The sequence below is a fragment of the Pinus tabuliformis genome, chromosome 1_2 (genome assembly GCF_031772625.1).
Source record: "Pinus tabuliformis cultivar Carrire ecotype Pingquan chromosome 1_2, CPIR1, whole genome shotgun sequence".
Lineage (NCBI taxonomy): Eukaryota > Viridiplantae > Streptophyta > Pinopsida > Pinales > Pinaceae > Pinus > Pinus tabuliformis.
In genome coordinates, this window is record NC_142298.1 from 514,776,145 (window position 1) to 514,803,441 (window position 27,297).

A 27,297-nucleotide genomic window follows, 5' to 3' on the forward strand; every position below is an offset into this window, starting at 1 on the left:
ATTTGTCTATTGCAACTTATAAAAGAGAGCTCAACCACAAGAATTTCGAGCTCTAATATGCTAATTTTCTATTGATAATATTTAAAGCCAAACACTGGTTTGTGTTTCCTCCAAGCACCATTCGACTTGCCTCTCTTATTATTCCTACAGTAACTCATGTGTAGTTGTCCTTGGTAGCTCTCCACATGAACCATATCTCTACTTGAATTGTTCTCGAAAGAAGGTGTATTCTTTCCAAGTTTAAATATAATTTCTTTGTGCATATAATTTCCACACATGTAGCATTCATCATTAATTTGAAAAAGGGAAAAATATTTTTTCTTACTACAACTGTTGCTCATCCCATTTCTTGGACTAGTACTCACTCTCCTGGTGCTTTTGGGCCTCTGATAATTTATCCTTTGAGGGGAGAAGGTTCTCTATGCATGGTTGTTCAAATTTCTTTGAGAAACTCGTTGTTATTGCAGAAATAATGCATTTCACTTATGTTGCTGCAACTTCTTTTAACTCTCTGGACACTTGGAGGCAAATTTCCATGCATTACCAGAATGAAAACATATGAGGGGTTGCACACCTTAGTATTTATCTCTGGAAGTCTATTTGTCTCCTTGTGGCTGTGTTCTCTTCTATGTGGCTAAAATTTTGTTAGGTATTTCTTTAACAAAGATGGTGGGTCCTTTTGATGCTACTGCTGATTCACTTTCACTAATCAAACTTTTCCTATCCTAAGGGGGGATTTGACTACCTCAAATTTCATCGAAAGCTTTAAAACCCTTTGCATGCTTATGATATTTCAACAACTTCTCTTTTAATATAATAATATCATATTCCATTTTCTGATTTGATATCCGAAACTTCTTGATATCCTCAAAAACTAATATAAGTTTCCTTCTTAAATAATTTTTTTCTTTAATATCTTCCAACTCAATAGAGGAGCTACTAGATTCACAACAAGTGTCTATTTCACTCACAACTTGTTCAAGAACTTGTTCCCTTTTTAATCTAAGAATTCTTTTGCTGACACATGAGATATTATATCTTCTTCTCTACCATATGTTGACCCATTATTTTCTTGAGGAGTACTTAGATCTACAATTTATATCAAGATAGATCCTTATTCACTACTACTAGATGAGAAACTCTTTCTTTCATCAAAACTTGTAGTTGAGTAGCTTGAAAATAAATGGCTTGTTGTTCTACAATAAGAACAAAACAACAACTTATTTTTAGATTGCAACTCCTTGGTGTTATTTATATGTTAATCAACAACTTTGCCTCTTGATATAGGGGAATCATCCTCTGATTCATGACCTTCAATACTCTTTGAATCTTTGACTAATCCATTCTTTAGATAAAAGCTCTTGACATCACATGCAATTTGTATGTCTATAACATATATGGATTGCAACTCATTGCATATCCCTTTAGTAGTCTCACAAAAAAATAATTTCTCAAGATCTGACTTGGACAATCCTCTTAAGATTTCCTCCTTGGCTTGTTCATCAACCTCATTATCTATTAATCCATTCTCCACAGATAACCCTATATCAAAATCAAGAGCTTGCAAGTAGATTCTCATTTTTATATTCTAGGTTTTATAATTTTACCCATTCAAAAATGGAACTCCAACTAAGGTAATCCAATCCCAATTCTCCATGTTCCCTAATCTTCCTTCCATCTATTAAACTAATCCTAAAGGAACCTGGTTTCTATGATGCCAATTGTTAGAAACAATGGAAACCATGACACTACTAGGGGGGTGAATCAACACTGTGACCAAATTATATAAATCTTAACAATTTGCACTTTTCAATTACTCTAGCAACCACTCATGTAATAATCATCATAACTCAATCATTTAAAAAATAACATCATTGTCATTTTCATACACTTGCGAGACATATATAATACATCAATATTACTTTTATTACTTTGGAAAACACAATATACAACTTGCTATTACATCATTAACCCACAAGCTTCCACTTGTAGGTTTAACAACTACTACTAAAAGGAACTCCCATCCCTCCTCATTTATTAGCCCAACTACTACTAAAAGGAACTCACATCCCTTTAAACTTTGAAATATCCTCTTCTGGCTTCCTCCTTATCGCATTGAATTCTGTGAGGACATAATCATGATCTCTCTTTTCACCCCACTTTTGTGTGAAAGAGTTTTCAAGTTCTTCCTCGGTGGTGATGGAAGCATCAGGAAAGGCTTTAAACCATTTTCAAGCTTCCCCATCAAGGGATTGAACAAAGAGCCTCAGGACAACATCCAATTGTTCTAGATTTAGGTTCTCAGCAAAAGCACAAAAGGTTTCAATATGTTTCTGTGCAGTGTTCTCGTCCTCCCCATTGAACCTAGGCAAAATATTTAGGTAGTCCTGAGGCATGGCACTCATGGGTTGAGGCAAATCAAGAGGGCATACTTATTCAGTAAGAAACCTGGAACATCCATCTGAATTAATGGAGTAGGATTGATATTTGCTGGAGGAACTTCGGTCAGGATCACAGTGGTTGGAGTAGCTATGCTGAGAGCAGTGTGATTGAATGCACATTGAATATTGTTGTTAGTTAGTATAGATTTACCTTTTCCAATCTCAGGAGGAGGAGGAAATGAAACAAAAGGAGTTGTAACAAAAATTTCTTCTTCCTTAACTTCTTATTGGAGGATATGATGTCCTAGGTCGTCTTCTACAGGGTATGTAAGGACCTTAGGAGTAAAATCTGAACAGTGAATGATAGCATGTAGGGAGCTACATGAGGAGGCTTCAAATAATGATGAGACAGTAGCATTGGTAGCAGGGATTTTCTCCTTCTATAATCTTCTAAAAATTAGCTTCTCTGGGTTAGATACAGATGGGGTTTTTTGCTGAGAGGAATCTGAACAAGTGTAGGGCTTTATGAAATCCAGGATGATAAATGAGGATGAGAATGAGAATTGTGGAGTCGCCAAGATGATGAAGGTGCAATCAGAACGTCTTTTCTCACCTACACAAAGAGTTCCTGAATTGTCGTATCCCGGGGGGAAAATCCTCTAATACCTTCCCTGACAACAGTACCAAAAGATATTGTTTATTCCAGAGACAGCATTGGATTGTTACAATACCATTGCCTAGAACATCTAGATCTTAGGTGTCTTAGATAGTTCTTCGAAGACTGGAGACATCACATATATTTTTCTTATACACACATATACATATATGATAAACAACATTGGGTTGGTTCATTCTTATATGCTAACTCGTGAAGGCCGACCAGTTCAAGGACTTACATCTTAAGTTTGCTTTAGCAGAGCGATGAAGGTAGATAAAGAGAAAGGATAACTCATGACATAGAGCTTGTAACATCAAGAATTATATACTTATCTTAGTTAAGAAAGACATAATGGATTAGGGAGGAATGGGTGCGATGATTCATGAAGCACAATTTAAAGATTTAGTTTTGAAGATTCATACAGAAATAGGCATTAACGCGTTAATAAAAATGAACATGTGCGAACACATGAAACACTTCTGGAAGCTACAATAACATGAAATCAGAGAGGAAAAATGAACATAATGGAATTTAAATAGAGAGATAACATACTATAATACTGGAATGAAGAATCACCACGATTTCATTAACATTTTGAAATATACATATCTCAAAGTCATACATTCTCTAAAATAACATAGAGTTTCTTATTTTGGATTCTGAACCTTTTTTCCTTTTTAAGGAAAGTATATATACCTAAAAAAAAAAAAAACACTTTTGAAGGATAGGCTATTAAGAAGATATTCCTTCTTGATCTTTATCATCATTACAAAAGTTAAGAATCAAAATTTGAGCATGCACGAAGGCACCGCTCTCTTAACCATAATAGAACGTCTTGTTAAAAGCATAACAAACATAAGGTAAAAACCACTAAAAATTAAAATCAAAGGCCATCACTGGAAAAATAAACATGATATTCATGGTCGACAAGATGATGTGGATGCTTGGTGAGAAGCTGTAGAACCCTGTGGGTGAACCATTTGAAGAATATGAGTATTGGAAAACTGCTCGCATCGCTGCCACATGGCTGGAGGAGGAGGTGGAATAGAACTGAATTGTGAGTAGAGGAGTCGCAGATTGATCACCCCAGCATAATCCAGTTTGCGTTGAGAGATACTTTTAACCATCCCGAGAAGGTTAAATTCTTTCTCTAAGAAGTTGGTAATGGTTGTTCCTTTAAGGACTATCATTCTTTCAGGAGTTGCACTTGTCCTACTCTTAACCTTAGTCAATTTCTAATTATACACCTCCTGCGTGAGAAATTCTCCATTTTCTCCCAACAATTAGGTAACCCGGCCTCCGGAAGCTGATTGAACGTGACATCAAAGCTTGACAGCTCTTTCTGTAGCTTGGCCAGACTTTGTTCCACCTTAGCCCTGGCTTCCTCTTTAGAGATAACTTTAGAAATATCAGCTATTGTTTCCATTCTATCTGATATATCGAGTGGCCTGAGCTCCTTGATTGTTCTCTTTGTCAAAAACTGAATGTACTTCTTAGCATATTGGGAGTTGTTAATACTAGTTTGCTTGTCGCTTTGAAGAGAAGGGGAATATTCCTTGCAGAGCTTCTTTTTATCATGTATCAGAGCTACTTGCTCCTAGCATTGATCAACTTCCTGGATGATCTTGTCCCACACCCTTTCCTGGCTTCTATGAGTGCTAGATTTCCTTTTAGTTTCGTCTTCAACTCGATCTCTTGAGTTGCACTATGAAACTCTTTTGTGAGCTTTTCAATGTTCGAATTTTCCGCTTGGAGTTGTCTCTCTTTCTGGGTCACCTGGGCTTTGGTTGTATCTAACTCCCTTTGAACTCTCCCCAACTAATTCTTAAAAAAAATTATATTTGTTAATGCCTTAGTGAGGCAATCAGTGGGGTTTTGAGGATCATATTGGACAAGTACAGTACGGACATGGGAATCGATATGATTCTATAAATCATCCAACATCTGTTGCAGGGATTTAACTCTTTCTCTGCTTCCATTTAATTCCCATGTTACCATCTCCTTTTCCTTTTCACTTTGGATTATCTCAGGGGTTTGAACATGCTCACCTCTGGTCATCTTTAGTTGCCTTCTCAAGATTACGTTCTCCGTCTTGGTTTCCTTTAATATTGTTTCCATTGTTGCTTCGTCTGCAAGATCCAGTCCCATTTTCATGATCATCTCTTTATAATACTCCTTCTGTTTGAAGAGAGAATGAAACTTGATCTTCTCAACTTTTACATTCTCGACAATCTTATCTATGTAGTCTTAGGCCCGATCAATAGTCATTTGATTCTTATTGATGTCATTGTACATAATTTCTCCTACCTGCCTATGTAGGTTGACCGTATCCAACAGAGGGATACTAGTCAAGTCGAGAGACACATCTAGATCCTGAAACTTGGAACCTGAAGGCAGGGTTTGGCTAGATGGGTGCTTCATCCTGATTTTCATCTCTTCCTTCTCTAGATCCCTTGCAACTAATAACCGAGTATGTCCAGGGGTGACTTGTGAAGTCATGTCTTGATGTATCTTCTCCTTTTCCCTTATGTTTTTCACTTGGATGTTCCTGCCTTGTACCCAACTTGTTCCTGATGCATAAAGACTTTCCTCAGACTCTGGGATGGCTACCTCAGTCGAGGATGTTGTTGAAATTTCTCAAGGTATTTCCAAATTAACCTTAAATCCCAGGTTCTCAGTCACGTACTTCTGGAGCTAGATGTTTAGTTCCTCCTCTTCCTGTTCTTATTCATGCTCCTGTTCTTGTCCTTGCCCTTGAATTTTGGCCCTTTAATGAGTTGGTCCTTCTATCATGATAGTTGTCCCTAAAGTGTTAACAGTTCTTATTGGAAATAATACTGAGAGGGGCGGTGAATCAGTATTTACAAATCAATAACTTTTTCATTTCCATAATCAGATTTATATATGCTACTTCAGTAAAGGGAACTCGCATGTGCATGAAACTTTATTTAAGGCAACCAACGTATATCCAACAAATTTATGATTCAATTAATTCATCATATGTTCATCTTTAATCAGTGGATCGGTACTTCATTAACCATATAAATAGTAACCATGTGCAGTAATAACATAACAAACCATCACACATAAGAAACACACATGAACACCAAGATTTAAGGTGGAAACCCAATGCAGGACAAAAACCACCTACTGTTGTCTTCTTTTAATATAAGAAAAACTTGTTTACAATCTTGTACTGGTGCAGACTCATACCAGTACGTAGGCACCCACCTGCAGAAGGCTACAACCTTCTCTCGTTCTCCAGCTTCTACTAGAAGGGAGCTACAACCCCCTAGCTCTTGTACTAGCCGATCCATTTACTAGTACGTAGGCGTCGGCCTACAGAAGGCTCCAACCTTCACTCGTTTTCCAGCTGCTACTGGAAGGGAGCTCCAACTCCCTGGCTCTTGTACTAGCTGATCCATTTACTAGTACGTAGGCGTCAGCCTACAAAAGGCTCCAACCTTCACTTGTTTTCTAGCTACTACTAGAAGGGAGCTCCAACCCCTTGGCTCTTGTACTGGCCAATATGTTTACCAGTATGTAGGCGCTGGCCTACAAAAGGCTACGACCTTCTCTCTTCCTCCAGGGACCACGTTTCATAAATTTTCAGATTGGATACTCCTGGAACACAACACCACAATCTAAAGGCCTCGTTTCATCCAATTTTCATATTGGACCCATCAGCAACATTGAAGCTCAAAATAAATCACTACTGCAATACAACCATCAAATACATCTGCATCAACCAATCACTTAAAATCAATCATCAATCTCTGAATCAACCACAACTCAATCAATCACTGAAAACCCATCATCACTGAAGAAAATCACAATCAATCAATCTGAACAATTAAAACATTGTCACCAGAATACAGTCACCAGACCACAAAGCATAACCCACAACTCTGCATCAACAACTAGAACCAACTGCAACTTCAAAAATCATATTTCATAATGTATACGCTACATCGATGTGTTGAACCAACGTGTATACGCTCTTTTACCAAAGCGAACCAGCGTACAGATCTGCAAGTACTAACTTAAAAACTTCACAGCTATTCCAGACTTCAGTCATACCCAGATCATAACATTTACAGAATAAAACATGTGTCAGTATTCAGATCTAGACTATCCATGATCAACCCACATAATGATAATTCATTTTAGGTCTTATGATCCCGATCCATCATCCATCATCAACCACATAGGTGCATCCTTAGTTCAGATCAAGCAAAGCATCAGAAACCCATAACCTGCATATTTGATCTAACACTTCATAAGATATTCAATACTTGCCCCCTTTGGCCTAATGATCTTCTCCTCCTTATATAGTTTTAGGCCTTTCTCAATACCTCGGACCAAAACCACTTAGGACCAATACCTTGGACCAATACCTCAGACCAAATACATCGGACCAAATACCTAGGACCAAATACCTCGGACCAATACCTTGGACCAAAACCTTGATTTCCCATCCCATACGCGCTTTTCATTCTGTGAAAGTGTGTGTATACATATACGCTGCTTTTTTTTGTGTACCTGCGTGTACACGCTACTTGGTCAAAGTGAACCAGCATATACCTCTCTTTCTTCAATCTCTGGAGTTTGATCTGTAATCCTTTGTTGTTAACCTGTTGCACTATGAACTGTCATCTGTGTGAGTTTCCATCAAGGACAACACCTGTATCATAATGCCAACAATCTCCCCCTTTGGACTTGATGGAAACAACAACACCAAGACACTCCCCCCCTTTGACATCAAGGGCAAAGGGAAGACCAAGATATTCTCCCCCTTTGATATACATTATGTTTTCCATGCTCCCCCTGAGTACACGCTGAATTTTCTGATTAAGCTCCTCCTTTGTACATGCTTAGATGCACTAAACCGTCCATGCTCCCCCTGAGCACCTGTAGAGTCTACAAAAATATTTTTCAAAATAATAACATGACTCTATAACTCAACTAAGTGAGTATGACCTTCCTATCACCAATGACTCATACATACATCAATCTCCCAACCAAGTGGGGATACACCAGTTTTGACTCATCCATCCAACCAAGTGGGAATATACCAAATGTTTATACATGACTGAAATAGAAATTATTACATCATCCTTCCCATGCATAGTGGGGTTACAAATTAGGTATTTTCATGACCTTTACATCAAATGATATACATGACAGTATTAACAAGGACTAACAATCTAAACAAGACCATGATAGTGATCATCAACTATCATACACCATATTTGATCTGCACCATCAGCATTTGTCAGCAACATCAAGATCAACACCCTGTATATGTCCATCATCAAAAGAGTCACCTAAGTCAAACAACTATGTGGATCAAGCAATATAATTATCATCATGTACCAAGGTCTTCTAACAGAATGCCAATAATGCATTATTAGAAGCATATGCTCCCCCTGAACTTGTGTCAACTGTTCATTATCAGATCTGATCATTGCAAATATTAGTAAGAATCATCAAGGAATCATCATCAATAAGATATACATCAACTTTTTAACAACTTATGAGGACCAACACATTTCCACATATCATCAACAGATTGTAACCATCATCAAATAGAGCATATAATTGACTGAACCATATTAGACCCCTTTTCCTGAGTCTATCCCACTGCTTTTTCCTCAAACCAACATATACGTGACTGTGCAGCTTTGAACTCGTGTATATACATGACTTGTCTTCATGATAACTGCATATGAGATTTAGAACATTGAAGTTTCATACTTTGAGCTCCCCCTGAGTCTGTTATGTTTCTATGTTGTGTTATGCCACATCTTTCTGACTGTACTTCCTTCTTCTTCCATATCTTCGAGTGTGATGATGTTTTCTCCTTTTGGTATGGTGCCTAAAATGTTCTCCTGCATTCCTTTCCTATATGTCCAAACTTGTTACATTCATAACATCTTACATGTTTCATATTCCTTCTATAGCAGTCAATGGCTACCAGAACTGCGCTTGGATGCGATCATATGTAGATTACAGGGGGGAGAGGAGCTAGACCTTTAAGGGCATAATCATTTAAACTGTAGCTTCTCTCGCATCGTTTGTTTAAACCTTAGCTCATCACCTGAGTTTGGATCATCGTATTATCTGCCTGTGGACACGTGATTATTAACTTTTGTAGGTTAAGGTGCTCACTTCTAACCTTGCTTGGCACCTTTATGCAGACAACATCTCATCTCGTTTCTATGAAGAGGCCTTAGTGCTATCTAGTGATAACATGTGGGATGCTACAGTGCACAAATCCTCTCTGTGTGCTCTACCTCCTATCTCTCTTGGCTATCTTTTCTCAGCTATGGAACAAAATGCTCTTGAAAGAATGAATTGCCTCTTCCTCCTAGTGGTACAGTTATAACACAGCCCAATAGCCTACTAGTGCTTAATTTGGACTACATCAACTCTTAACTAGAGTTAAAAAATAGACTCTTCTAGAGTCTTTTACATCACAAATGCATGGATATCCCCTTTTCCATGAATAATGGGGGCTGACGCGACATCCTCTCGAACTATAGGTGTGAAAACAGGAAGGTCAACTTCTGAGTAGCATAAATTTTGCATAGACTCTGATTGACGTGCTTGTTACGTTGTTGGAAAGGCCTCTGTGTGTAGAATAGCATGAGAAGGTGTGGCGCTAAAGAGACAAATTTTTACCCCCAAAAAATGTCGTTTGATGCTCGAAATTCTCCAGGAAGGTTTCAGATTCTGTTTCACCAAATTGGGTCTCGCTGGTAAAAATGGTCTTGTGCGCTGATTCCTCCACTTTTACCACTCCAAATGCATCGAGATGGATGAACAATAATATAATGATCCAATTCGAATCACATCTCCCCATTTTGGCAGGCTTTTGGTCCTCAAAATATTTCACTGAATGAGGTGAAAAAAAATTTCCTCCACCTTTCCTTTGATGTACCATTTAGCTTTTCCAGGAAGTTGGCCCTTCAACCCAATTTTCCAAGGGTCATGCTACACCTATCTTGTAGTTCTGGACCTCTTCTGCAAAAATATTTCTTTTGCCAACTCTACCTGAGCGTCTGGTGCCAAATCCTCCACAGAAGGTAGGACCTATTCCTCTTCCTGATCTAGCATGGAAGGCTCATAGAGTTTCAAATTCTCTACATTCACAACTAAGCAAATGCGCATATATGTTGGTAAACTGAGTTCATAGGCATTATCACCCACCTTTTCTAGTATCTCAAAGGGACCATACCGTAAAGCCTTGTTTTTCTTACCAGACCCTTGCAACCTCTCCTTGTTCAACTCTAGTCATACTCAGTCTGCCACCTTGAATGTTTTAACTGTTCTGTGTTGATCATGCCTAGCCTTATACTTCTCCTACGACTTATGTCGTTTTTATTGTACCTGTAGATGGATCTACCTAATCTTATCTATAAATTTTTCAGCCCTCAAAGCATCTCCTGTAAGATCTTCCCTCACTCCTCCTTGTTGCCCATATGCAATATCCAAAGGTGAAGGTGGAAAATATCCAAAACGAGTCTCAAATGGGGACTTTCCTATAGAAGTGTGGAATTCTCTATTATAAGAATATTGTATATATACCATATTTCCACCCCAGGTCTTCAGATGCTTCTGGTTGTATCCCCTCAAAAGCTTCACCAAAGTCATGTTGACTACTTCTATCTACCCATCTATCTATGGATGGAACATTATAGATATCTTTGACTTTGTTTCCATATTATCCCACAATGTAGTCCAAAATGTATTGAGAAATATTGTGTCTCTATTCGAAATGATGCTCTTTGGTATCCCAAAGTGCACCCAAAACTGTCTAAATAATTTTTTTCTTTTCTTTTTGTCAACTGATGGTATTTTTGTAGGGCATCAAAACACACTTCTTTCTAAACCTGTCAACTACTATGAACAAGTAGTCATGTCCCTTCCCGGTTGTTGGTAAACCTCCCACAAAGTCCATGGAAATGCTTTCCCAAGGATGAGTAGGTACAGGTAAGGGAAGATACAGATCTTATTTCCTGTTGTTAGGCTTGCTGGTAATAAAAAGCATGCACCCTCTTATGAACCTAGATACCTTCTCTTGCATCTTGGGCCAATACACATACCTCTGCAAGTTAGCCATGGTCTTCCCTATACCAAAGTGCCCCGCAACCTTGGAGGTGTGAGCCTCTCTAATCAGTTGCAAACGCTCGCCGTTAGGAACACATAACTTATCCAGCCTATGGAGTAGCCCATCCTAGAGATGGTAGTCAATGGTGTTATCACCATTGTGCACATGATTTTGACTTTACAACTGCTGATACACCTCCTTGAAGTCCTCATCTTCTTAATACGCCTCTTTGGATGCATCATGAGTGAATGGCTCCATGTGCATAAGAGTCCCCAAAGATATAATCTTTGATGTGGGTGGCCTTGAAAGCATATCGTCCAACTTGTTTGTGTTGACATTCTTATACTTTATCACCAAATAAAACTGTTGTAAAAACCCCATCCACTTGTAATGCTTGGTATGTTGTAGCTTACTCTGGGCATGCAATTACTGTAACAGTTAGTGATCTGTGTGGATCATTGTCTCCTTTCCCATCAGATAGTTCTTCCACTTCTTCACAGCTTTCACCATGGAATAGAGCCCCTTAACGTAGGTAGGGTAGTTAAGAACTGCCGCATGAAATACTTCAGAATGGTAGAAAATTAGCCTGTAACGAATAAAATATATAAATAATATAAATATAATGTAAAAAGATAATAATCATAAATAATAGTTAAGTTAAGCTAATAATTAGGTTGAAGAGGCATGTCTAATAGGACATGACTCTTCATGAAGAGACACTTGCGTGATATATAAGCAAGCCTCTTGTTCTCATTGTAAATCATTATCATAATTCATTCTTATTCATTTTATTTAATATAATATTTATATCCTAAATGGATATCTTGACGTTCCAAGCCTTTTGGAGTAATTAGAAGGAACTTTGTTCGCTTCATTTGGTATCAGAGCCATGTTTGGCTGATCACCAGGCCTTTGGCTATCAACCTATCATCAACCTTGTTGCTGTCATAATTGAAGCGTTTCGCTATATATTGGGAGATTCTCCATTTTTTAGGCCTTTGGCCATTAAAAAAAAAAATTAACCAAAAAAATATAAGTAAATAAATTAAAAAAGAAGAAGAAAATAAAAAGTAAAAAAACAAAAAACAAAACGGATACAAAATCTCATACCAAGTATATTTAAAGCTTTTTACGTGGAGAAGTCCGTGGTTTTAAAAACAACACATGGTAATTGCCCATGGTATTTTAAAAAGGTAAAGGAAAAACAAAGAAAAACAAAAAACAAAAAGAATACGTTTTACTTTTTACGTGGAAAACATTTTAACAGAGGTTTTAAAAACAACCCATGGTAATAGCCCATGGTATTTTAAAAGTTAAAGAAACAAGAATACAAAAGCTCTTACATGAAAGGTAAATATTACTTTTTACAAGAGGTTTTAAAAACAACCCATGGTAATAGCCCATGGTATTTTCAAAGTAAAAGATATTTTGATAACATTGGAGAAAAAAAAGTGTGATCTATTGTGACCATACCAAGAGTCATGTCTCATCCAAGTTTTCCGAGAAAAAAATATTATTATAATTATAAAAAAGGATACTATATAAGCCTTATATAATTACATATAAAAGGAAAAGTGGGTCTCAAAAAAGTATATATAAATTTTATATAATTATAATTTTATAATATATATAAATTATTATTATATAAATTTTTTATTAAAAGAGCGAACCAAAAAAAAAAGAAGAAGAGGAGAATATTTGAAAAATATATATAGGAGAAATAAGTGATATTTTATAATAAAAATAGCTCCAGTTGACATATTGTTTACGTAAAAACATCAAGGAAAAAAATGGAGACTAGTAATGAAAGGTTTCCTGAAATCCGTAGTACATGTGTTCGCACACTATTTAACATCAAAGGATCATTGGCAGGAAGAGACATCATAATCTCTATCAGTCCTACTGAAAGAAGTAATTATGTTAGTCCTAAATGTGCTAATCAATTGGTGATTCCTAAATCAAATATAGTTGAAACAAATTTTTTTGGCAAACAATACGATATAAGCAATTTACACCTAAATATTGGAGATTATACTTTTACCTCACAATTCACCGTGCAGACCCTATCTTTTAACGATAGTGACATTGTTTTGGGATCACCATGGATGAAAACTCTAGGTTCCTTTATTCTAAATACTAAGAAAAAGTTTTTAACATTTTCTTACAAGAAGAAGAAAATAACGCGGCAAGATGTTACACTGAAACCTAATTCAGTAACACCAGAAGATATATCAGATATTTCAAAATTGATTTCTCAAGAAGGTAAAAAAGTATTACAAAATATGCAAAATGAAATTGACAAAATCACTATTGACAAAAATGAAGAAGTTTCTCGACTTAAAAACCATAGTGAAAAATTGCTGACGCAAATTAAGATACTAAAGAAGGATAAGAAGTCATTAGAAAACCAGGTACAACAACTTATCAAGAAGGAATCATCAAATGTAGGAATTCAAGTTGATGACAAAACAATACATACCAATTCAGTGAATGTCACAACTCAGGAAGAAGACAAGCAAGTTGAAGAAAAGACGCGCATGGATGTTGCAATTCAAACGATGAACATCCCCAATGAATGTTTCATAACAAACTCAACATCTTCGCCAGAAGAAAATATAAAAATTGTCACATGCCCAGTAAGGAAAAATCAAACAAAAAAGGTTCCATATCGGCATCCGAATCATGAGAACAGACGAATCAACCATGCTACATATTTGAACAAGTCAGAAACGAAACAACAAACTGATGTTCCGGATAATAGTGATGTAATCTCAATCCAGTCTTATGCTAACAAGTCGTCACAAAATTCCAGTGATCAGAATGCTATACAGAAGATTAATCTGGGATGGTCTGATCCCTTCTCGGTGCGACAGTTTTGTTTGTCACTAAGAAGATCATATCAACTTGTATCGACGAGGATGACTATTCCAAAACAGAAAGACTTTCAAAGCCGAAAAAGAGATCAAGCTTTTTTCATCGACAAGCTTTGAGGACAAAGCTTTTTGAGGAAGGAGGCAATGTAACGAATAAAATATATAAATAATATAAATATAATGTAAAAGATAATAATCATAAATAATAGTTAAGTTAAGCTAATAATTAGGTTGAAGAGGCATGTCTAATAGGACATGACTCTTCATGAAGAGACACTTGCGTGATATATAAGCAAGCCTCTTGTTCTCATTGTAAATCATTATCATAATTCATTCTTATTCATTTTATTTAATATAATATTTATATCCTAAATGGATATCTTGACGTTCCAAGTCTTTTGGAGTAATTAGAAGGAACTTTGTTCGCTTCGGAGCCTTCCTCCTTGCATCATGACAGCGCCCATAGCATACCCACTCACATCTGTCTCCACTTCAAATGGTCATTGCAAGTTTGGTAATGCCAGAAATGGTGCTTGGTTGATATTCTTTTTTAGCTCCTCGAAAGCATTATGTTGACCTTTTTCCCACTAGAAACTCTTGCCACTTGCTGTTATGGCGTTGAGCGGTGATACTACCACTAAAAATGAGGCTATGAATTTCCTCAGGTACTGTGTTTCCCCAATGAAAATCCTGACCTCAGAAACATCAGTAGGCACTGAATATTTCATGATGGCCTCCACCTTGGAAGGATCTACATTCAGCTCTCCTCCACCGATCACATACCCCAGATACACCAAGAACTGCTACACAAACTCACACTTCTTGAGATTTGCTAGGAGCAGGTGCTTTTTCAATATTTCTAGCACCTACGGCAAATGTGAAATATGATCCTCCTGGGTAATACTATATACCAATATATCATCCAAATAGAAAATAAAAAATGAATCTATAAAATTGTGCAGTACATTATTCATTAATCTCATAAATGTAGATGGTGCATTACATAGGCCAAATGGCATAACTAACCACTCATACAAACCTTGTCTGGTTTCAAAGGTGGTCTTCCATGTATCTTCTTCTTTAACTCGAACTTGGTGATATCCAGACTTCAAGTCCAACTTGGTGAAGTATTTTTCTTGCTGTAACTAATCCAAAAAATCATCTATCCTGGGCAGGAGGTATCTATTTTTTAGTGCGATTTTATTCAACGCCATGTAATGTATACACATCTGCAAATTCCTATCCTTCTTTGGCACAATGATGATGGGTAACCCACATGGTGATGTACTCGGTTGAATGACATCATGTTCCAGCAGTTGTTGTAACTGTTTCTTCACTTTACTTGTTTCTATAATAGACTGCCTGTACAGCCCAATATTTTGAAATGGTGAGTCTAACAATAGTTGGATCCCATGCTCCACTTCTCTGCCTATAACAACTCCTTCAATTGTTGTTTTTGTTTCTTAATGTTAGGTAAAATTGACTCAGGGTTTGAGTCAAGGTTGACTTGGTTAAATAGTAGTGGTTTTGGGTACATGGTATAGTGTACCCATGGTATTATGGTTCATGGTATTTCATGTAATGGAGCCTATAAAAGGCTCGAAATACTTCATTGTAATTGTAGGCCTAGAGTTGAGCAGTGAAGGCTCACTTGGCTGAATTGGCCAAGGTTTTGGCCAATGCTAATGAGATCTCATTGGGTTGGGTTTTTCCCCGGATTTTGGGTTTTCCCAGATAAACATGTGTGTTTATGTGTTTATGGTTGTTGCTAGTTATTTTTATATTCATTCCTATGGGTAATTTTTATGTTCTGCAATAAATCTTTAACAACTGGTATCAGAGGTGAGTTTGGTGAGTCTAGGTAGATTAAGAAGAGCAAGGTGTTGTTTTGAAAGAGGATGATGTTGTCCGTGCCAATATTTGCAAGAGTAGAAGGATAGATCTATGTAAAATAAGCATAGATCTATGCATGAAGATAATATAAAAACATAGATCTTGTAAGATTTGGTGTGGATCTCGAGATCTATTGCTAAGAGATATTTTGGCATGAGGCATCGATGTTGAAGACCATGGACATGAAGAAGCAACAGACTGTCGTGAGAGTGTTGTTGTCAATTCATTATCGTCGGTGGTTTTCATTGTTGGTAGACGAGCCGTCGGGTTCCAGTGGGGGTCGACGCAATAAAATTTTTGACATGGCGAAAGAAGTCGACACCATGATTGCTTATTCTGTCGGTTTCCCAGTCGATTCTTTGACGGAAGAGAAGATCTAAATTGTCGTGGTTTCATCCATTGGAGGGACTGAGCAGGGCCAATTACATTGTCGTTAGGAACCATATACTTGCATTGTGGCACAAGAATGTGAATGTCTGGCTTCACAGGGATCATGCCATGGAATGCATCAGGAGCAGGCATAAGAGTTTGGTGAATTCTTCTTATAGTTTTTTGTTGAAGCACAGGTATATAAATTTTGGGGTTGCTACGGTGATCAAAGGAGTTATGCCGCCAAAGGCGATGAAGGCGAATGTGGTTGTGATCAAAGCAAGTTTGGGCATCAAAGGAGATCTGCAGTGATAGTGAAGAAGATGGGGGTTTTGCAACGGTGCTAGCAGTGTGTCGGATAGGATCATTGTTGCAGTGAGATGAGAGGATGCAGAGGAGATCTGCATTTGCAGTGAATAAGAAGTGCGAAGTTGTAGGATGATCCTGGAGCAATATGTCTAATACATGAGTTCTAAAAGATCAGATCCATGTTGATATCGTTATAGATGTTATGTTGTGTTTCATTGACATTTTTCGTTAGAAAATCAGATTGAATTTTGGGAATGTAGTCATTGCAAACGAAAAGGCAAGTGTTCAATGAAATATGGATACAAGGCTACAGTGTGTAATGGAGGAGATAAGAACATGCAAAGTATTTGATAGAATGTGTCAATCAAATGATTTGAAGAACGTAAAAGTGAGAGAGGATATGTGCACATGGATTAATAAATTAATGAACCATGTACCTGAAGAGAACTCCTAGAGGACTGGAGGTTACAACGGCTGGTGACCCATGTAATCTGGTAGATGGGTTATTTTTATATGGACATTGATGTCATATGTAGAAAGACAACAACAAGCCTGGTAAACAAAAAAAAATATTGCAATGGAGTCATACAATGTTAATTGCATGTAAATGGGCATACTGTTGTAAGACCTAGTAAGGCATGCGTACCCTTGGGTAATCGTCGGTAAAGTCTGGGTTAGACCTAGGTGATAGGGGGGATGTCAAGTTAACAATATCCTTGGTAAAAAAAATTTGAGGGGGGTAAGGGCTAGAGTGAGCAGGATTGTCTCACTTAGCAGGTTTTGGCTGGATTTAGTCAAGGAACCCCAAGTCAAGTTTAACGGGGGCATTGTTAGGTAAAATTGACTCAGGGTTTGAGTCAAGGTTGACCTGGTTAAATAGTAGTGGTTTTGGGCACATGGTATAGTGTACACAGGGTATTATGGTGTGTGGTATTGCATGTAATGGAGCCTATAAAAGGTTGGGAATACTTCATTGTAATTGTAGGCCTGGAGGTGCGCAGTGAAGGCTCACTTGGTCGTATTGTCGAGGGTTTTTTCCAATGATAATGAGATCTCATTGGGTTGGGTTTTTCCCCGGACTTGGGGTTTTCCCAGATAAACATGCATGTTTATGTGTTTATGGTTGTTGCTGGTTCTTTTTATATTCATCCCTCTCGATAATTATTTATGTTCTGCAATAAATCTTTAACACTTAGTACACCCCATGAAGTATTCTTTGCATCTTATTGACTCCTCTTCATACTGAATTTCTCTTAAAAAGAATAAAACATACTTCTTACTGGAACTGATTAATTTCTTGGCTTGGTTGGCACTTACCAGTGAAATTTTCAACTTGCCTTTGTGCGCGTTGATGATGAATGATTTTCCATCCTTGATGAGTCGGTACTAGTTACCTCTCCTCCTAAATATTGCATCATACATGTACATGTATGGACTCCCAAACACGACTCCACATACATCAAGGGGAACCAAATCTAGATCTACTTCATCAATAAAATCAACATTGATAGCAAATCTAATTTTGCACTATTTTGTTACCTTCAGATCTTCATCCTTATTTACCCATCCCAGTGGATATGGGTTTGGATGATCAAGAACTTCCAGTCCCAACTTCTTAACTAGCTCTGCTGCAATGAGATTCGCCTGCAATCCTGAGTCAAATAGAGCATCAATATTTTTCTTCTTGACCTGTATCTTTATATGGAAGAGTTTGGTCATTTCTTTCTCTTCTTGTTGTTGAAGGCTACTCAGATTCACCTCCTTTTGCACTAATGTACAGGTGATCTTCTCATCCACATCCGAGTTGCTTTCAACTTGGTTTCTCAAATCAGTGGCCATGAGATTCTTTTTCTTATTTTCTTTCTTCTTGTTCTTCGAGTTTAGCTCTGGATGCAACTTCCAACACTTCTCCTTTGTATGGCCATCAATGTTATAGTGGTTGCTAGGATCTCTGCAAAGGTGTGTTGTGGCTATCGTATTTTTATCTTCTCCCCTTTTTCTTCTTCCTCACCTCCTTAGAATCTTCTTGTTTCTCCTTCTGCTTCGATCCACTTGATTGCGCTCTTTTCAGGCCTATGTTCTCTAGGTATTGTGCCTGTACACAAGCCTCGTCCACCAATTTGGGCTTGAACAACATCACTTTCTCACGTAGATGGCGGTGCAGACCCCCCAAATACTTGAGGAGTACATCTAGATTCTTTGGAGAGATACCCAACATTATAGCCATATTTCTAAATTTTGTGGTGTACTCCTACATGCTTTGGCACGACTTTCACCTAAAGTAATGCCACTAGATCCACTGGTCCTCAACGTACCCAATGGGATAAAATTGTGACAATGAAGGTTTTGAAATCCTCCCACTTAGTCACTGGAGGTTCTCCCTCCAGCCTCAGGGTTTCCGTGTGGCTCTCCCAACAAGTCATTGCATGATCCTCTAATTTCAACAAAGTGAATGAGATCTTTTTCCCTTCATCGATTTGATGGAAACTGAAATAAACTTCTAGTTCCTAAAACCAGTGGTTCAGCATCAGAGCATCGATCTCGCCATGGTACAACTTGATATCTACTTTCACTTCCATTTTAAATAGGGATTGATTCACGACACTCAAACTGGTTTGATCTTTTCCAGGTTCTTTCTTCGGCTCATTCTCTATGTCTTCCCGATCTCCCGATCCCCCTTCTGATCTATCCTCTACATTTGAACCCCCATATTCTTCAAATATCTCCAACTTATTTCTTAGGGCTGCCATGAGGAGGTTTACATTGCGGTTTATATCGGTGACTTGTTGTTTAAGCCATGAAAGCCTCACCTCTATAGGATCACGAGGTTCGTTTACAGATTCATCGGCCATAATTAGGGTTTTACGATTTTCGACCTCGCTGACATAGATCCCCTGAAAATATCCACAAATACCCAAATAAACCTACTCTGATACAAAATGATCTGTAAATTGTCATGGATATTCCACTACATAGTTCGTCACAATAGATATAATAATATTATATTAAAACTGAAAATTCTACACTATTATAGTTTATTAAACTTTAAGATATGTGAATATAATTGTAATTAGTGCATGCATGCGAATGAAAATTATGCAAAAAAGTAGAGAACGACAAAATAAGCACACACACGCATAAGAAACAAGATATTATCTTTAGGAAATCCTTTCGGGAGAAAACACAGCTGGAAGGTGAGGTCGCTTCACTCTCTTTCTCTCTTTGGAAATATGGTTGTAGGTACAAAGAAGTAATTCATATGGTTCATGGGTTGCTACAATGCACAAGTTTTGTATGTGTGCTTTGCCTCCTATCTCTCCTGGCTATATTTTCTCAACTATGGAACAAAATGCTCTCGAAAGAATGGAATGTCTCTTCCTCCTACTGGCCTAGTTATAAGACAACCCGATAGCCTACTAGTGGTTAATTTTGACTACATAAACTCTTAAATAAAGTTAAAAAATAGAATATTCTAGTCTTTTACATCAAAAACATGTGGATAGTCCCTTTTCCATGAATAATTGGAGCTGACATGACATCCTCTCGAACTATAGGTGTGAAAACAGGAAGGTCAACTTTTGAGTGGCATAACTTTTCCATACGGACTCTGATTGATGCACTGCTTGCATCGTTGGAAAGGTCTCTTTGTGTAGAATAGCATGAGAAGGTGTGATGATAAATAGATAAATTTTTACCCCTGTTGACCACTACGTGTCAACTACCCATAGCAGTACACCCCCTTTTTCAGCAAAAGGGATAGCGCTTGATCGACGTGTCCGTGCCATTCGACAGTGATCATCAGCCCGATCATGTTATGTTGTAAACACAGTCTGCATGTGTAAATTGTAAATAATCTTAGCAGATTTGAGTCATGTATGTAAATTTCCTAGGAAAACCTAATTTTCTAGTGATAATCTATGTTCCATAAGGTTTTTTGTCTCACCGATCCATGATCGGCAGAGTTTTCCTTCAGCCTAACCCCAAAGCCGGAATGAATTTTGTCATTAGAATCTTAGGGGAATCCTAGTGTGCTTCGAGTTTATGTAAAAGTAATTTGGGAATAATTCTAACTATTTGGTTAGGTTATTACAAATTTCTTGATCTACTAGATTATAGTTGTGTCGCAGAACTGGGTGGTCTATGAGGGTCTATGTCAAATGGGTTTTCCCCCTTGAGATGTAAAATTATAAAAGTCATGATGTAAAGTGTCTTGAGGGTTAGGAAATGTTTTAATCCCCTCATAAGTCCTAAGTCCTAGATCCTAGGTGATTTTTCCAAAGGCTAAGTTTGAGGATCCAAATAATAATAATAATAATAATAATAATAATAAAATAAAAGACATAAATAATAAAAAATAAAATTAAAAAATTAAAAAATAAAAATAATTAAAAAATAAAAAATAAAAAATAAAATAAAATAATAATAAGTCAAAGTTTTGTGTAAATAAATGTAGAATTTTAATTTTTTAATATATTAAAATGCATTTAAAATTTCGACGGATGAGATTGAAAGGGATTTTGATCCTCATCGACGGTCGAGATTAATTTGACATGGATCACTCGAACTAGCCGTTGGGAAATTTTCCTTTAAATAAGGTGTCAGGGGTCATTTGAGATCATTCGATCTTAGAGTCTGGTGCTAAAGAAAGCTCTCTTGTAGTCATTTTTTGTGCAATAAAGAAAGACTTTGGGGTTGAAAATCTTGTTGGTGTTACTCTTTTGGAAATGTTGTAAGATGTTTTATTTTTCTGCATAGTTTTATTTTCAGCCATTGATAGTAGCTTGATGAAAATTGATCTAGGCACAGGTATCTTGTCTGATCTCTGGGGTTTGAATGATAGTTTAATTTCTGAAATATAATGGCAGGTATCTCCATTTGATCTGAATTTCACTGTTGTTTTCTCCCTCTATGATAATGGTTGATTTAAGTTGTGCAGGATATCTTTAGTTTTGAGTTTACCAGGCGTTAGGGGAAGTTCGCGGCTGAACCAGCTAACTCCCGGATTGCATTTTCTGAAGAGCCCAGCCAGTTTTGATCTCCGGCTTATCATTTGAATTATTTTTGTGAATGCATGAAGGGTTTTCTGAAGCACCTCACATTAAGTTTAAAATTCTGAAAATATTTCTGTGGCATAATGGCAAATCTGGCTATTTAGAGCCTTTAATTTGTAATTACTGTAATTATTTAGCTGGTTTTTGTTAGGGTTTTAGGTTTCTTCCTTGCACATTTTACTTCTGGGTGTTTTGTTTTTGCCATTGTAGGCTGCAAGTACAGATCTTGAAAAATTTTCGAGGTTTTCTTTAGACAAATCTGAATGTAGGGCAACTTAAAATTTACTGGAGAATTTGCAGGGTTTTTCTGAAGAAATTCGAGGTTTTCCAAGCCATTTGTCTGCTGGGGTTTTTATTTTCACAGGGGAATTTTTTTTTTCTTTTTTTTTTTAAAGGCAAGCTATGTTGTGCATGCTGCCCATCCTTCTCTGCTGTCCCGTGCATCTTTTCTTCTCTGTGTCCTCTCTGCTGCCATTAAATTCCTCTTCATGCTCGATCTGCAAACACCAAACCCCTACTCAGCTCCCATCGCATCTGCCGTTCCATCATCCAGAACCGCGTCCTTATGACAATCATCTCCACGTTGCGAGTAAAACTCTGCGGACCTGCACACGTTGAAACACAACAGCTGCAATCTCCCCGCTGTCGTCAAACGTCCAGGCCTGCGCACGTTGAAAAACAACAGTGAAAACAAAAATTCGATTTTTTGGTAAGACGTATGAGTAAAGGTTTAGCGTAGGTGGTACCTTAGGTTATAGTTTCAGATTTTTATTTCTATCGTATCGTTTAGAATTTTTTTTTATTTGATTTTTATTTAAATTTTATTTATTTAGATTTTAGATTTTATAATTTTTTACTTTTTATATTTATTAGATCAGGTGTTAATTTTTAATTAACTTATAGTCTTTAGTTTAGTTTAGTAGATCAAAAAATAAAAAAATATAAAAATTATAAAAAGTTTGAAAAAATAAAAAATAAAAAAATTGATTTTTTTTTTTTTAAGATTAGCTGTCAGTTTCAAGTTTAATTTTGTTTTATTTTTTTAATAAATCAAAAAATCTCATATAAAAATCATAAAAAATAAAAAGATATAAAAATCATAAATGGTTTAAAAAAAAGGGGGTCTTTTTAGGATTTAGTTTAGTTCAGTTTCTGCTTAGAATAGTTTTGTTTTATTTCTTCATGAAAAGACAAAAAAATTTCATAAAAGAAAAAAGAAGAAAAAGAAGGAGGTTAAAAAGCGTTAGTCCTTAGGATTTTTTTAGGTCTGAGTTTTATTTGGAATTTAGATTTTATATTGTGTATATAAATTACAATTTAAATCTTAGTTTTAGACTTTATTTTATAATATTTAGTTTTAAATTCCATTTCATTTGTATATATTTAAATTTTATTTTCATTTAGATATTTTGGTCTATTTTGATATAAGAAAAAATAATGAAAAATATATAAAAGAATAATTTTTTTTGAAAAAGACTAATTAAAAATTGACAATTTATTTTAATGTCTTTTTCTTTTCTTGTGTGGTATCTATGTTCCACTTGTCTATAGTTAAATACACTTAAATATTTATTTAAGTTGGCTATATGAAAGTGGTAGCTGGTCAGCATTTAAATTTTATGGTCATTTAAAGCATTTGATTTTTTGAAGTTTAATTGCTGGATCATTGATAAAGCATTGTGCATTTATTGAATAGCTTGTATCACTTGGGATATTTGATGATAAATTATTGTTTTACAAGGTTCATATTTCTGCAACATTTAATAAATAATCATTTAATTATTAACTCCATAAGGCACTGGTACATTAATTTCTAAATCAATCAAGTGCTAAATTGCCTTGCTGTGTCTCCCAAACCAACTGGTCCACAGTTGGTCTTCATTCATCCCATAGGGTCTACCCCCCTTAGCCTCGGGAGACGGCTTAAATGGAGAGATCGGGGATTAGGGTGACAGCCCCCGGTCTGAGCATTGTCATGACAATCTGTGCGACAACATTTTTTGGCGTCGTTGCTGGGGATAGAGTTTTTTCTGTCCTTGGTTTATTCGACATTTCCTCATCTTTATTCTCATTTCTCATCTGTTCATTTTAACCGGCAACGACAGCATTTTTTGGCACCGTTGCCTGGGATATTTGATTATCGGCGCTTCATCGACATTCATCTTCTCATTCATCATTCTTTCTTCTTTCTCATCTCTCGTTTGAGCTGGCAGAGTCAACACTTTTTGGCATCATCTCATATTTTCCGCCATTCATTATTTTTTGGCATCATTTGGATCTTTTCATCGCCTTATTTTTCGTCATATCAGCAACTACTTTTTGGTTCATTTCTTGTTTGGGTGGCGACTCCATTTTACTTTTATTTTTCCCAAACAGGAAGCCACCCTCATATCTACTTATTGGTTGCTTTTTGGATCCTAGAATTAGATTCATTGTTCAAGTGGCGACTCCACTTCTTTCATCTCTTGATTTTCTTGAGCAGAGATCTCTTTCTATCATCCATTTGGTCCCTCGTTATCCATCATGGATTATTCGTTTAAACCATGTCATTTTACTGATGATCTCCATGATTTATCGGAAGTGGCCATTTCTAAATTACCTTTGTTCTCGGGTGGTGGTTCAGTCACTGTTAGAAGGCATTTATGGAGTTTTTATCGTATAACGTTCATGTATTGTAGACTTCCTCAATATGATCATGAAGATGTCAAAATGCGTCTATTTGTCCTTTCTTTAGAGGGTGATGCTTTGAATTGGTTTAATAATTGTCCTGAAGACTCTTTCACTTCTTTACAAGACATTTACAATGCTTTTAAAGATAGATATGGTGATCTAGATAGCTCGCCTTGTGCCCCTAAAATTGTGCAACAGAATGAAAGTAATCTTATAAAAGGTCCAGCTGTCGATGAAAGATTTCAAGACAATTCTTCATATCAGAATGTGCCATCCACCTGTACCATTGCAGATCAAATCCATGATAGTGGAAAAGCAGGGACAAATTATAAAATCAGTGTCGACAATGAAAGGGAAAATCAGAAGCAAGTTATAGAAGAACTAATGCGGCTGGTAAAAAATATGGGGATCAATCAAGAAAAATTTGTAACTAATTACACCAATGATATGAGAACTTTATGCACCCACCTGGAAAAACGTGATAAGGAGATCGAAATCATGAAAATTAAACACTCTGATCACGTAACCAACATGCAAAGTCAGCATGCTAAAGAAATTGAGACCATGAAAACTAATCATGACACAGAAATTAGTTTTGTGCAAAGCAAGTTATCAGGCTTAGAGGAAAATATGACGACCATGAAAGCTAATCATGATAGGGAAATTAATTCTATGCAAAACAAGTTATTAACTATGGATGAAGAAATGACTATCATGACATTCGATCATAATAATCAGTTGGCTACCATGCAAGCAAATCATAAGGAAGAGATAAACTCTATGCAACATTGCTTGATGACCATAAAGGAAAAGAACGATAAAGTAATAAAAGATATGGAAGAAGACCATGCCAGGGAAATCAGTGCTATGAAGGTTGAACACTCTAGTCAGATAGATGCCATTAAAATACAGGTTCAAAAATTTCAACAATGGTCAGAGGATGAAAGAAACCAGGGAACATCAATAGATCAGGAGCCTCCTTATTTGCTGCAACAAGCTCCATCTTATTATGAGGAGGTCATTGGTTCGATTGAAAGGTGGTTAATTGAAGGTGATCCAGATAAAATTAAAAACGATAAAGATCAGATGCAAGATGAAGAAAGACATGTCACGCATATCTTACATACTTCATCTGAGAGCTTTGAAGCAGAATGTTCCACATCATCAGTGATACAACCTGCCACGAAGAAGAAACACAAAAGAAAGAGAACGAGAAGAAGATTTGATGCATCAGACGGCCACGAAGAAGAAACGCAAAAGAAAGAGAACGAGAAGAAGATTTGATGCATCAGACGACCGCGAGAAACTTGATTTTCGGATAGGGAAAAGTCCTACCGTACACAGAATTGGACATGGCACATCCAATAAGCAGCCGACAGATTTGCCTGAAAGCAGGCAAATGCTCAGTATACACTATATTGAATGCATCTGATGCCATGGGGCATCCTCTGTATTGTATTTCTAACCCTACACCTTGTCATTTCAGCATTTTCATTTCTGTTTTAGGATTAGATTTATTTTTTACTAGATAGTTAATAAATGAAGAGCTTATATCTTTCCTGTGCTTAATGTTATGTGATGATTTTTGGGTGGACGCTACTTATGTTTTGTTATGTGTTGCGTGGATGCAGATTCTGGATTCTCATATTCTTACAATGCAACAACGTGTCCCCAAGTAGAGCCAGATGTTAACCACTACGTGTCAACTACCCATAGCAGTACACCCTCTTTTTCTGCAAAAGAGATAGTGCTTGATCGACGTGTCTGTGCCATTCGACAGTCATCATCAGCTCGATCATGTTATGTTGTAAACCCAATTTGCATGTGTAAATTGTAAATAATCTTAGCAGATCTGAGTCATGTATGTAAATTGCCTAGGCAAACCTAATTTTCTAGTGATAATCTACGTTCCGGAAGGTTTTTTGTCTCATCGATCCATGATCGGCAGAGTTTTCCTTCAGCCTGACCCCAAAGTCGAAATGAATTTTGTCATTAGAATCTTAGGGGAATCCTAGTGTGCTTCGAGTCTATGTAAAAGTAATTTGGAAATAATTCTAACTATTTGGTTAGGTTATTACAAATTGCTTGATCTACTAGATTATAGTTGTGTCGTAGAATTGGGTGGTCTATGAGGGTCTATGTCAAATGGGATTTCCCCCTTGAGATGTAAAATTATAAAAGTAATGATGTAAAGTGTCTTGAGGGTTAGGAAATGTTTTAATTCCCTCATAAGTCCTAAGTCCTAGGTCCTAGGTGATTTTTTCAAAGGCTAAGTTCGAGGATCCAAAAATAAAAAAAATAATAAAAAATAAAAGATATAAATAATAAAAATTAAAATTAAAAAATTAAAAAATAATTAAAAGATAAAAAATAAAATAAAATAATAAAATAATAATAAGTCAAAGTTTTGAGTAAATAAATGCATAATTTTAATTTTTTAATATATTAAAATGCATTTAAAATTTCGATGAATGAGATTGAAAGGGATTTTGATCCTCATCGACGGTCGAGATTAATTTGACATGGATCACTCGAACTAGCTATTGGAAAATTTTCCTTTAAATAAGGTGTCAGGGGTCATTTGAGATTATTCGATCTTAGAGTTTGGTGCTAAAGAAAGCTCTCTTGTAGTCATTTTTTGTGCAATAAAGAAAGACTTTGGGGTTGAAAATCTTGCTAGTGTTACTCTTCTGGAAATGCTGTAAGATGTTTTATTTTTCTGCATAATTTTATTTTCAGCCATTGATAATAGCTTGATGAAGATTGATCTAGGCATAGGTATTTTGTCTGATCTCTGGGGTTTGAATGATAGTTTAATTTCTGAAATATAATGGCAGGTATCTCCATTTGATCTGAATTTCACTGTTGTTTTCTCCCTCTATGTTAATGGTTGATTTAAGCTATGCAGGATATCTTTAGTTTTGAGTTTACCGGGCGTTAGGGGAAGTTCTCGGCTGAACCAGCCAACTCCCGGATTGCA